We start from the raw sequence: 14,004 nt of genomic DNA, 5'->3' as shown, positions 1-14,004 counted from the left end.
ATTATTACTGTTCTAGAGAATTAAATAAAATTTCAAATTTTAGGGGTCCCACACAGAGAGTAATATTTAACTCTGAGAGTGCTGTAAGAAGTTTAGCTGTACTTCAGAACTAAATAATACCACTGAAAATGTAAATGAAATAGTCTTTCAAAACCTTGTTCCAAAAGCAGGCATTCAAAATGTAAATGTTAAAAAAAAAAAAAAAAGATAAAGAAAAAGAAAAAAAAACACCAAAAAACTGTAAAGGTATTTATTTTTTTGAAGACAAAATTAATAATATATGAGACACAAGGTATCTGTTAAGGGAAAACTGCCATCATTGGGTAGAATGATGTTCTAAGTCTGTTCAAGGTAGTTTTACAACTCAGCTCGTAATAATAGTTTAGTGGATGAAACATGGCAAATCTTCCCTAGCTCAGGAGATAGATTTGCTGTCAGTTGGATGACTTCTAGAAACCACAGCTAAATTTTAGACATTATTTTTTGTTTATTCCAAATGTGAGGAATTAAGCCAATTAACTCTATTCCTTCAACCTCAAAATGGAAATTTCTTTTCAACTAAATTTCTGGTAACTTTCAGTCCTGATGTAATGGTTAGCCAATTGATTTTTAACCAATTTAAAAATAGGATTCCAGCAAAACACTTTGTGCATATAACCATCTGTACAAAGATGCCCCTGGCAATTATTAGTTTGGTCTCCCTCTGTAGAATTCCTGGGAAACTTGATCTGCAATCAGCTAGCCCTTTTTGTTAATAAGCACACAGGGCCACAAAGAGAAATTTAACAGGCTACTCTACTCCAGCCATAGACTTTAGGCAGCTTGTGTGGAGGGAGTGAAGGCTCCTAGTGTTGTCTTGTTTTTCAACTTCCATTCTTCAGTCAAGGTGGCATTACTGGGGGCAAGCTTGAGGGAGCTGGGTAGGCAGAAAATGGTGCCAACCTGTATTCTATAGAAGTAATTCTTTGTCCACGTTAAGGGCCAGTTCACAGTTTTATCAGAAACAGAGGTTCTGCTGTAATCGTTATATTGGAGCATATGTGAAGAGACACAAAGCCTTATGTACATGCACCACTGGACCTTTTTGTAGTATTGATGTTCCTTGTGATAAAGATTAGACAAACTGAACATTCAGGAGTTCATTTTAGACTAGGCTTTGCAGCTATGAAGTCAAGCAAAAAATCTACATGGAATAACAAGCTTTATCTCTGATTTAAAAAAAAAAATGTTACACATAGGCTAATGCCAGGAGCACTATTTAAGATCTATCTAGGAGGTTTCTGGGAAACATATAAGCCACGTTTTCCCTTCTATTGGGGCTGCTGAGTCATTTGGAAAGGCATGACCTAAGACCAACAAAGACAGAATTTTCAATATTTAAGATCTATTAAAGAAGCTTTGGTGGACAACAGGGCACAGAGGAGGACAAAAAGGGAGGAAATATAAGGACTAATTGAAAACTGGCAGAAAAAACCCTCAGGCTTTCCAAATGAACTGGAGCATTTTAAATGATCCCATGAATTTACTAAATGTTTAATAATACTGTATTAGAATCAAGAGCTACTCTAAGCTAGTTAAGGAAGTTTTCTTCTAGCAAGTTTGAAAGCTACAGAGTTACTTGAACAGTCGGCCTTCAGCCTAGAGAGAACTGGCTGTGAAGACAGTAGGATCAGACCACGTAGAAGAAGTAAATACACACTCTGGTTCAAGACATATTGATTCAGTATTGTTTCTCTAGGTGTAGACCCAGTTCAAGTTAGAGTAAGCGCTATATTAGATAGTAAATCATTTCCTGTAAGGTTTTCAGTGACCTTTGCCTGATTCTCACATAGAATGTGGCCTTATAATCTTGGCTGAGTCAAGCCTACTATATACCTAAAGCCTTATCACTTCAGGAAATGCACAAGTTGGCTGATTTTCCTAAACTGCCTCTTTCAGTAGACCCCTCTGTGTCTGGAAGCCAACGGTCATTTCTGACTTCCTAACCCAGGTCAGCGCCCAGCACAGATGTGAGGTGAGCTAGTATGCGCCACTCCAGACCAGCCATTCTCATTCTTCTCCTTGACAGCATCTCCCCACTCCCTCACACCCCTTCAGTGCCCACCTATGCCTTCTTCTGCCCTGACCCATGACACTTAAGAACTTAAAGTGCTACTATTCTACCTGCTAGAATTTGCAAGGCCCTAGAGAAGTCACTTACAACCTAAAAGACTAAGCTACAGTGGAGGATTTCTGGTACAGGCCAGCAAGCAAAGGAAAAACGTGAGGACCACATACACATTCTAGTTTGCATAAGGCTGATTAGTTACTGCATTTTGGTTCCCTCATTAGCAAAAAAAGGAATTATGAAAGTCCTTATGGGCTCTTAGTAGGTGTAAATGACTTAGTATTTGACAAAAGCTTAGAAAATTAATACTATGTAAGTCTTTAATCATTAAATAAAAATGGGCATCCAGATCTATCAGAATATTAGGAGACATGTTAAATTTGAACAGTAAGTTTAAATCATGAACTTCCATGATATGATTCTAATCCCCTCCATCCATATACAGTTTCTACAATATCCTCTACTACATGTCTCTCCTGCACTTGAAATACTCCCTCAGACCTCATTCTCCCATAACATACACTTCTTCACTTGAACTAGTCCTGTATTGCTCTACCACACATTACATTTCACTTAATGTCTAAGGCCTAGATTCAGTTTTCTGCATAAAGCAGCTCTTGCGAACTGGGGTCTACACTGGCTCCATTTTTTTCTGAACAACAATACTTACCGTGTAAAGCATAACTCTTGTGAGTGTTAGAACGATAGAAAGTACTCAATAATTAAGCTGCCAAAGAGCTGACATTCCAAATGATGTCTGATTTCCCTGCTTGCCCAGGGGAGAACGGACCTCCTTCAGTCTCACTTCTCTAGAAAGCAGAGGCGCAGGCTAAATGACAACTCAGCCTGCTTGCCCCCCTTGGTTTACCTCTACAGAAGACCATTCTCTAATTGCAGAATGGCCCCCTCTGTGTCTGGCTTTATGTTTGCGATGACCAGCCCTCTTCACCCTGATATCTGTTCCAAACTACTCTCAATGTACCAAGCATGCTACCTTCTAAAAAAAGAAAAGAAAAGAAAAGTGAAAGAAAAGAAAAAGAAATCCACAGGCAATACATAATTGAATGTTTCAATGATTCTAAGTAGCCACTCTCTTGCCACAAAAACAAGGAAATAGGGAACTACCTCCTCGCTCACATTTTTGTTGTGCTTTTTAGCAATCTTTACCTTTTTCTTGTTGATCTCTGGCTCATGGCTGCCATAGTATTCAACAAATATTTACTGAGCATCTATTATGCAAGGCCCTAACAAGAAGATAGGGAAAAAAAAAAAAAAAGGTGAGTAAGACAGCTCTAACTTCCAAGAGTCTTTTTTAAAAAAAGCAGTCTGTAGTTGTTGTAGCTCATTAAAATATAAGACTATAAAATAATAAAAGAAATAAAAGAAAAAAGAAAAACTGCAAGATGTTTGGAAAGCCACTGCATAGAAAACCCAGAGAAATTAAAGTTTTCTGTGAATCCTAGTAATTTTCCTGGAGCAATTTTAAAGAATAAATGGAGAAATATTTAGCATTTTGTTATGATCATCCTAATTGTTCTTCTTCTTTAATTTGGGCAGAGTTGAGATGTCTAACCTAGATGAATAGTAGTAATGCCCTCGAAAAGATAGGGAGAATTAAGGATCCTATATGATCTAGATGAATCATTAACAGCCAGCGCTAACTCCCCATAGCTATGAGGGAGAGGGCACCTGTCTCACCTTGGGCTTTAGAAGGTCTTGCTCTAGCTCTCAGCTCATGGTCCTCCCCTCAGGGGGAGGAGTTTTTTAGGCTAAGGTAACAAGACTTTTAGAGGATGGTCCACGTATCAGAATTCTTTCAGAGGGTGGTCCATGATCAGGAATCCCTCAGCTGCCTGATGTGTGCCTCCAGGCCTGAGGGTTGGCCAAAGGGGTGCTATTGGTGTGAAGTGTGGATAGAGTTAAGCTGTATGCATTGTGATGACCCCACAAGTATACTAAGGCTTTGACTAGTGCAGGATAAAGTAGGGATGAGAAAAAAAAAAAGGGAGCTCATTAGGGCCATGAGCTGCAGGCTGGCCCTCTCTACACCATCATTTTCTGTGGAACTCCCAGGAATCTATGAATTCTAAGTTCAGATCTGACTGAGCTTAGGGATCATTGCGAAGGGATATACCTCAACGTCAGAACACAGAATATTTTTTATTTAATAGTTTGTTAGCTTGATTTATGACTTTTAAGTATTAGGGGTATCATGTGTCAGTCTCTATATTTATTCTTGCCCTATCCCCATACATGTTAGGGACAAGGCTGAATACAGCCATAGGAACATATGAAATGGGGTTTGGCTCAGACTGTTGTTTCTCAAGAAATCACTCCAGGTCCTTTCCCCTTTGAGTGTCCCTGCACTTGTTTACTTCCTGGACTGTTTCCAACACAGCACTATCTCTCTGCCTAACCTAATGAGAGTGGGCTACTTGTTTGGACCATTGGTTTGGTCTCTACTCTTTTCTTCTCTCTGAATGCTATCTTATGACCTCCACATTTTTGGGTTTCTGAAATTTGAACCCTGGTGCATTCTATCTCCTGGCTCAAAAATCTCAAATTCAAATGGGATTTGTAGGAGAACCAGTTGCATTCTCAGGAGCTGGCATTGTGTAGTTGCCATTGCTCCAAACCTCAGTTGCTCTCTGTTATACTGTATGGTAACACTTTGTTGGTATGGGAAAAAAAAAAAAAAAAAAGAAGAAGAAAAGTCCTCAAAAAGGAAGCCCAGTGTGTTGACAATGGATATAAAGAAGTAAAAGAAAAATACATGAAGTTTTCCATTGAAAAGTTTTGAAAGCACGAAAGCTTGGAGTGACAATATTGGGTGAAGGCTGAGATGGATGACATGTGGTATGTGCAATCACTGTGCTGTACCCCCTTTGTATATCAAGGTTTAGCATAAAGTCAATTCTGATGAGCCCCAAATATCTTGATAGACTAGTAATTGTTAAAATTAATTAATTGACTGATTGATTAATTCATTCATTGTACAAATATTCATTAGTTTCTACCCAACAGACTAACTGGTATGTTCCAAAACAAGCCCACCATGGCTGTTCCATATACATAGAAGCACTTCATGTCACACCTATTATGAAAATAATCAGTTCCTATTTCTACTTTTCCACACAACTGAAGTTCTCCCTTTAAACACTAACATGTCTTACTTTAACTTTTTGGTGGAAATATTTCTAAAGTACCCTCATTTCCTTAGAGTACACTAAATGTTCATTAATTACTCATAAATTCAATCACTGTTTTAATTAATTTTTAATTCTATGATGTACTCAGAAAATTTTAATGTATAGATGGCAGTCTGTTTGTGTTCTTATTTGTAATGTATACTTTTGAAATCTACTCTTACTCATCATTTCTATCCTTGTGCTTCTCTAGTACCTCTCTGTGCTCCTTTTAATGCACCTCTCACTTTTTAACTGGGAAACCACATTTAGCAAAACTATCTCCAAAATAGTAGTGAGTGTCTGATATATTGTTTGTGATATTTAGTTCACTGATTTTACATTATCTCCTTTGGCCACTTAAAACTAGTTTTGATTATTTCCTATTTCTCAGCTGAATTGAGAAGAGAACTTATGGGATGAATCGTTACTAGATAAATGAGGTATTATTGAAACATTATCTAAATATATTATAAAACACATCACAAGATAACTGACTAGTTAGGAAAATGTGATTTTCTTAAAGAGGCTAATTCAGTGAAACTGTTTTGATTTAACTGACTGATTATTAACTAGATCAATTCACTCAATTGTATATATGCCTACATCCAGTATTAAGAATTTATTTTGCCTCCTAAATACTCTGCAATTCAAACCCTGCAATATCTATATAAAGATTGTAAAACAAAAATCTTAAAATGAGCTAAGAGGTCCATCTCTAGTAAGATGGTAAGATGGTAAGAGGAAAATGTCAGCCAGGACCCCATGTGAAACTGGTAAAAACTATTAAAAAAAAAAAAAAAAATGAAAGCCTTTGGAAATTGTCCTAATGGGCGAACGGCTTATGAAGATACATCTATCGAAAAATACCTATGAAAAATTGGTAATGAAAGTAAGAGCATGTGTATTTGAACCAAGATCACGCTCTCTCTTTTCCCCTCCAGCTCAATGAGGTAGAGATTCCTCTCCAGACTGGTGTCACCCAGAACATAGAGTTCCCTCTCTCCCCAGAACCCAGACAGAGGGCTTTCTTTCTGGAAGGAGCAGGAAGTCAACATTTTTCATCCTGCCCCAAGTGTCTTGCTGCTGAGGCGAGGTCCCAGGTGAGTTCAACTGAGAAGGAGGGACCCCTTTCTTGTGCCCAGCCTCCAATGTATAATGGAGGCTCCACTGAAACCCAAATTACTATTTCTCTGGCTCATGGGGCCATGGTTCCACACCAGAAGAGGCAAGCTAAGAGAACCCCAGGCTTCTGCTCCCTCCTCCCTGGAGTTCTTAGTTCCTAGAATGGAGGTGACCTTGAAGAGATACTTACTATTTCCCTACTTTCAGTTCCCTGGTGCAGAGATTTTTGCTTGGGGAGAGAAGCAGGCCATAAAGCAGATAGCTCTTTCTCGGGAACTGCCTTCTTTTGCAAGCTAGAGTGAGAAATTCAAGCCTAAAGGCACTCTTAAGAACAGTACAGATTGTGGTGAAAGGCAATTGGGAGGAGACTGAAGATACAGATTAAACTGTAGGCCAACTAGTCTGCAGAAGAGAACAGGGACCAGTACAGCTGGGAAGAGCCCTCCAAGGATCAGAACAAAAATCAAACCCTGACCTCAGAAAGAATTCTTTCAAAGCAGCCAAAATCTGAATGGATTAGTTTGTAGAGCAATTTATACTCCAGGGCATTATTAAATGCAACAGAGTAATCAGCTGGCAATTAGTGGGGTTTAATAGCTAAATGTGGTCAGGGAAAGAGAGGGAGAGAGTCCTATCAATGCCACTGTCATTCTGGGCAGCTATGAACACATCCAAACCTATGCGTCCCTGAGGAACAACATCAGAGGCTGAACATTGAAGCAAAGGAAAGAGGAGATGACATTAAATTAATCTAGTCAGTTACTAAACAAATAAACAAGCAAATAACAATAACAAGTCTGGGGTTGGATAGGAGTAGGGAGACAGTACCCAGAATTGGTATAATATGTTTTCCAACATGCCCAGTACCAAGAAAAAATTACAGGGCATGTCAAGAAATAGGAAAATATGACCCATATATAGAAAAAAAAAATTGAAGGCAACCGAAACTACCTATAAGATAGAGTAAATATTCAATTTATGAGAAAAAAACTAAAGTAGCTATTATAAACGTGCTCACAGAATTAAGGAAAACTATAATTAAAGAATAAAGGAAGGTATGATTATAATATTGAATCAAACAGAGAATATAAATAAATATAAGACTATGTAAGAAAATATAATTTAAAAAAATCAGAGAAATGACAGACTTCACTAGAGAGGATCAATAGTGATTTGAACAGGCAGATAAAGAATAAGTGATCTCAAGATGGAGTGATAGAGATTGTGCAAGCTGTAAAATTGAGAGAAAAAAGATTAAAGAAAAAGGAAGAGCATCTCAGAGAAATGTGGAATATCATAAAACATACCAACATACATGTAATGAGGGTATTGGAAGGAAAGGAGAGAGAAAATAATAAAAAAAATTATTAAAAGAAATAATGACTGAAAACTGGAGTGGACTGATATCAGAAAAAAATAGACTTTAAGACAAAAAGTATTACTAGAAATAGAGACATTTTATAGTGATACAAGAGTCAATCCATCTAAAAGATATAACAACTATAAACATATATGCTAATAACAGAGTGCCAAAATTCATGAAGCATAAATTGACAGAAATAAAAAGAGAAATATTCCTACAACAATAGTTGGAGACTACAATACCCAACTTCCACTAATGGAAACAACAAATAGAAGATAAACTAGGAAGTATAAGCTGTATAACAGTGTAAACCAACTAGACCTAAAAGGCAACTATAGAACACCAAACCTAACAATAACAGAATATATGGTCTTTTTAAATACACACAAAACATTTTCCAGGATAAACCATAGCTAGGCAATAAATTATAAGGACAGAAATAACACAAAATATGTTCCTGAACTACAGAAGAATAAAACTAGATATCAATAGCAGGAAGAAATTTGGAAAACTCACAAAATATGCAAATTAAACAACACTCTGCTACATGACCAATAAGGTAAAGAAGAAATCTAAAGGGAAATTAGAAAACACTTTTAGACAAATGAAAATGAAGACACAACATACCAAAATTTATGGGATGCAGCTAAAGCAGTGTTGTGAGAAAACCATATAGCAGTAAATGCCTATATTATGAAAGAAGAAATATCTCAAATGAATAATCTAATCTTCCCCCTTCAGATACTGAAAAAAAGAAAGGCAAATTGAATCTAAAGAAAGCAGAAGGAAGGAAATAATAAAAATTATAGCAGAAATTAATGAAATAGAGACTAGGAAAAAATTGGGAAACTGATGAAACCAAAGCTGGTGCTTTGTAAAGATTAATAAAGTTTACAAACATTTAGTTAAATTGCCAAGAAAAAAGAGAGAAGTCTCAAAGTATCAGAATTATAAATAAAAGAGAAAATATTACTACTGACCCTATAGAAATGAAAAAGTGTTATAAAGAACTACTATGAACAACTGCATGCCAACAAATAAGATTAACTGGACTAATTCCTAGAAAGACACAAACTATCAAAACTGACTCAAGAAGAAACAGACTAATAGACAAGAGACCTATAACAAGTGAGAGAGTAAAACAGTAATGAAAAACTTACCAAGGAAGAAAAACTCGGACTCAGATGGCTTTACCACTGCATTCTACCAAACACTTAAAGAAAAATTAATGCCAATTTGTTATAAACTCTTCCAAAAAGTAAAGAGGAAAGAATACTTTCCAACTCATTCTATGAGGTATTATCCTGATACCAAAACCAAAATCCTCATACACAAAAAAGAAAAATACAACCAATACCCCTAATGAATATGGATGCAAAGATCTTCAACAAAAACTAGTAAACCAAATCCAGCAACATATAAAGAGAATTATACACCATAATACAAAAAATGGTTCTGGGACTACTGGGTAGCCATATATAGAAGGATAAAGTTAAACCCTTTCCTCGCACTAACTACAAAAATTAACCCAAAGTGGATCAAAGACCTAAATATAAGAGTTAAAAATATAACACCCCTAGAAGAAAACATAGAGGTAAATCTTCATGACCTTGGATTTGGCAAAGAATTCTTAGATACAACACCAAACATGTAAACAGTAAAAGAAAGAAAGTAGATAAACTGGACTTTATCTAAATAAAAAACTTGCATGCAAAAGACACAATGACACCCCGAAGCATGAGAAGGAATATTTTCCAAGCATATATCTGACAAGGGATTTGTATTCAGAATTTATAAAGAACTCTTACAACTCAATAATAAATAGACTACCTAATTTTTAAAGTGGGAAAGGGTCTGAATAGATATTTATCCAAGGAAGACTTTAAAATGGTCAAAATCACATGAAAAGACATTCAACATTATTATCAGGGAAATGCATATAAAATAGCTAGAATTAAAACAAGAACTGGTATGCAGTCAAATGTTCTACCCCCAAGCTATATCCCCAGTAAGAACCGGTATGGATGCAGAGAAATCAGAACCCTCGTACACTAGTGGAAAATAAAATGCTGTAGCCACTTTGGAAGGCAGTCTGATAGTTTCTCAGACCATCAAACAGAGGTTCCAAATGACCCAGAAATTCCATTCCTACAGATATATCCAACAGAAATAAAAAACATTTCCATATAGAGACTTATACATGAATGTTTACAGCAGTGCTTTTCGTAACAGCCAAAATGTGTAAACAACTCAAATGTCCATCAATGGATAAATGAACAAAATTAAGTAGATCCATATAATGAAACATTACTCAACAATAAAAAGGAGTGGAATAATTAAATGTGCTATAATGCAGATGAATCTTGAAAACATTCATGCTTAGTGAAAGAAGCCAGTCACAAAAAACACATATCAAAGTCCTATACAGTGAAATCTATAGACATGAAAACTATATTAGTAGTTTCTTAGTGATAAGGGATTAAGGCATAGGGAGATGAAAGATAAATGGTATAGGTTTCTTTTTAAGATAACAGAAGGATTCTGAAATTGACTGTGGTGGTGGTTGCATGTGTTTGTGACTATACTAAATAAAATCCATTGAATTATATGTACCATAATAAAAACAACTGATGAATTTGACCACATATAATTTTTGAATGTCTGTATTATCACAGAAACCAAATACAAAGTTGAAAGCAATTGAACTGAATAAAAGACATTTTAAAAATTTAACAGAAATAAAAGTGTAGCATTGATAATCTATAAATAACTTCTGTAATTAAGAAAAGCAACAAATGGAGAATTGAGATGGCATCTTACAGAAGAGAAACAGTGAGTAAAATCAAATGAAAAGAATTTCAGCCTCAACAAGTACTCATGAAATATAAATATTAAATAATGAGACAATCTCATACTCATAAAATTAATAAAAATATAAGGTCTAAGAACACCAATGTTGGCAAGGAAGTGGAGAAGCAGAAACTCCACAGTCAGTCTAATGTTAGGCCTACAACCTAGCATAGCCAATCTGGAAAGTGACTTAATCAAATGTCATAACCTATGTCCTAGTAATCTGATTGCTAGTTATACTCCCTAAAATAAGTTAAGCACATGAACTGAAGGAGACATATGTAAGAATGGTCAAAGTAGTACTATTTTTTAATGCAAAAATCTAGAAACAACACAAATGTCCAAGAGCAGGAGATTCATGGTGTATTTACCATGGGGCACTAGACAGAAGTTAAAATGAGAAGCCACGGGCATATATGACAATGGAAATAGATCTTAAAAACCATGTTGAGGGGAGCCTGGGTGGCTCAGTGGTGTAAGCCTCTGCCTTCGGCTCGGGTCATGGTCTCAGGGTCCTGGGATCAAGCCCCACATCAGGCTCTCTGCTCTGCAGGGAGCTTGCCTCCCCCTCTCTCTCTGCCTATCTCTCTGCCTACTTGTGATCTCTGTCAAATAAATAAAATCTTAAAAAAAAAAAAAAAACCCATGTTGAGTAAAATTAAGGTAACTGCCAAATGATGCCCAGTTAAATAAAATTTAAATCTTTGAAAAATAGTAGTCCACAAATACACACACAAAAATAAATACAAGTGCACAAGTAAAAGCACAAACTCACGTGGGATTGATAAACACTGAATTACTAGTAATCCTCATCTCACTGAGAGAGTCTGTGGAATGGAACTGGAAAGCTGTTTACAGAGGGAATGTTATTTTTAAGAGTCTAAAGCAAATGTGTCTTAATGGTAGGATTTAATGGAAAGGCAAAGCAAAAAGATAGTATAGGATGAGAATTAGGTGCACAGGTCCTGAACCAGAATGCTTTGTTTCAAATTTGTCCTCTGCCACCTGCGATCTGTGTGACTTTATGCAAAGTACTTAACTCCATGCTCACTCAGAAAATCAGGATGATAATAATAGTACCACATAATAGGGTTGTTCTGGGAATTTAATGAGTCAATATGTGTAAAAATTCAAATGAATGTTTGGCATGTAGTGTTTAATATTTTTATTCGTAAGCTGCATATTTATGCCTCAATATTTATTTTTCTATTCTAGTTTCTCTGTTTGAAATATCACACAATAACAATACTATTATTTTTTAAATTATACCAGACTTTACATGGGAAAAAAAGGCAGAGAGGGGCTATCCACAGGGACACATTTGAAAGCTGATAAGTCCTTGCTTTATAACCCAAATATATAAATTTCTAAGAAACATAAGTTAATTACAGGGTAAATAGTCTAACAATTAAGGAAGTGACTACACCAGGTAGCAACTTACTGAGTTTAAAAGTATTTGTTAAGATGTCTTTTGCTTGTCTAGCTTTTCCTTATGCAGTAGGCAAGTTTTAAAAAATAAGCAATAGTCAATAGATTCCCCTGCCCTTATTAGCACATTAACAGAGTGTGTTCATAAAGAAAATAACCAGAAGGTAAAGAATTATATGAATGCCATATTTATGACCCCGTGTACTGGAGGAATGCAATGATGAGAGAGGATTGTTTGGCAGGAATAATAGGGAAGGCTGATGGGCTGGTTGGATTGGGTGTTTGTTTGTTTGTTTGTTTGTTTGACTAAACAGAAATCAGGAAGACAGGAAATAGTACCAGAAGCAAGAATGAACATATCCTGAAAAGGGACTATCTGTTTGCTAGGAATAGAGGCTTTACTCCCTGGAGGGGTGCGGGGGGCAGGAGAGATTAGCGGGTTAGATAAGCAAGGTGGGTGCCATTAATATCAAAACTATACTTGATGACAGTTAAAGGGGAATTCTTTAAGTGTGACTTCTGGTGGAGCTGATTCTGAGAACCCTTTTACTAGGAAGTAGTTTTGCTTGAATCTTCCAAAAAAAGAACTCCGTATTTCATATCCTTGTCAAGTGAGATGAGAAGCTATACCTTGAAGCTACAGATGAAGTAGAAGACATTTGGAAGGATTTTCAACATGACAGAGTCTCCTTTAGAGCAAATACTCACATATATAACTAAACATTTAGTTTTAAAAACAATGGCATATATTTTAGGAGAGGAAAAGCAACTAGCTGTGAAACCTCTCACCACATCTTTTCTGGAACTTATGGAAAGAGCCCTACAGCCATCTTTACAACCACCCAACAAGCTCTTGGAAATAAGCTTTTTCTGTGATTTAATAACACCATTTACGGGAAACAAAACTTAACTTTTTTTAATACCCACTAACAGAATGAAGGCAGAGGGATAAGGCAGTAGCCAGTGAACAATTCATTATCTTTGTGAAAACAAACACGTAAATAATCCTTTACTTAATTTCATGGATGTGGAGTGGGTAAGATAGAAAGTAAATCCTTTTAAGATACTATGCTGGTGGCTGTAAACACCCTCTCACCCTACCCTGTGGTCCCACTGACATGCTGGTGCTAAAGTGAAAATATTCTACCAATTCTAATAGACTGAAAATAAAAATAAACAGCTTAATTACATGGTGGGTGTTTCTGAATGGCTTTCTGAATTTTAAAGTGCTCATCATATGTCTCTATTATTTCCACACTCCACAAGACTTCCTCGCTTGTAGTACTCAATAAAGTGAGATGGATGCCACAAACAGCCAGGAAGCATCACGTTTCCAACCCTAGTATCTCTGTTCATTTCATCATTGAGGAGGGCAGTGAAATGATAAGCATTGTGGCAACCTTGCTGCCCACGTCTCCACTTGAATATCATGCCTCGCTCAAAACTTTTATTTCAAATCAGGAGGGCAAGAACCACTGGTTGAGAAATATTTGATGAGATTTTTTTGGTCAACTGAGATGTAGATTTCTAGATTTCAGGATATGTTGTAAATTTTCAGAAGATAGAACCAAATCTATCAAACTTAGTAGTGCTGCAAAGGAAAGCTTACATAAAAGCTTCATGAAAACAGAGAAAATACTGTCATGTTACTAAAGAAAATTATTTTGAAAACTCCCTTTCCCTAAAAGTCAATTAGCAGACTATGCGATCCATAAGGCAACCACTTTTCTGAACTTTTTGATGCTGGAATTATGAGCAAAGGAGAGGATGTGAAGGAGAAGAGAGATATACATAAAGCTAGAGATACAGAGACAGAGACAGAGCAGGAGAAGGAAGAGAAGAAAGAGAAGGTAAAAGAGAAAAGAGGGAGCAAATGATGAAAGGAAGGAAGTAATGGAGGAAGGAAAGAAGAAATGAAGTACAAAATTTTCACAACTAAAGAAATA

This window comes from Mustela nivalis (assembly GCF_964662115.1).
Source record: "Mustela nivalis genome assembly, chromosome: 8".
NCBI classification, from domain to species: Eukaryota; Metazoa; Chordata; class Mammalia; order Carnivora; family Mustelidae; genus Mustela; species Mustela nivalis.
This window is presented reverse-complemented; position numbering follows the sequence as displayed.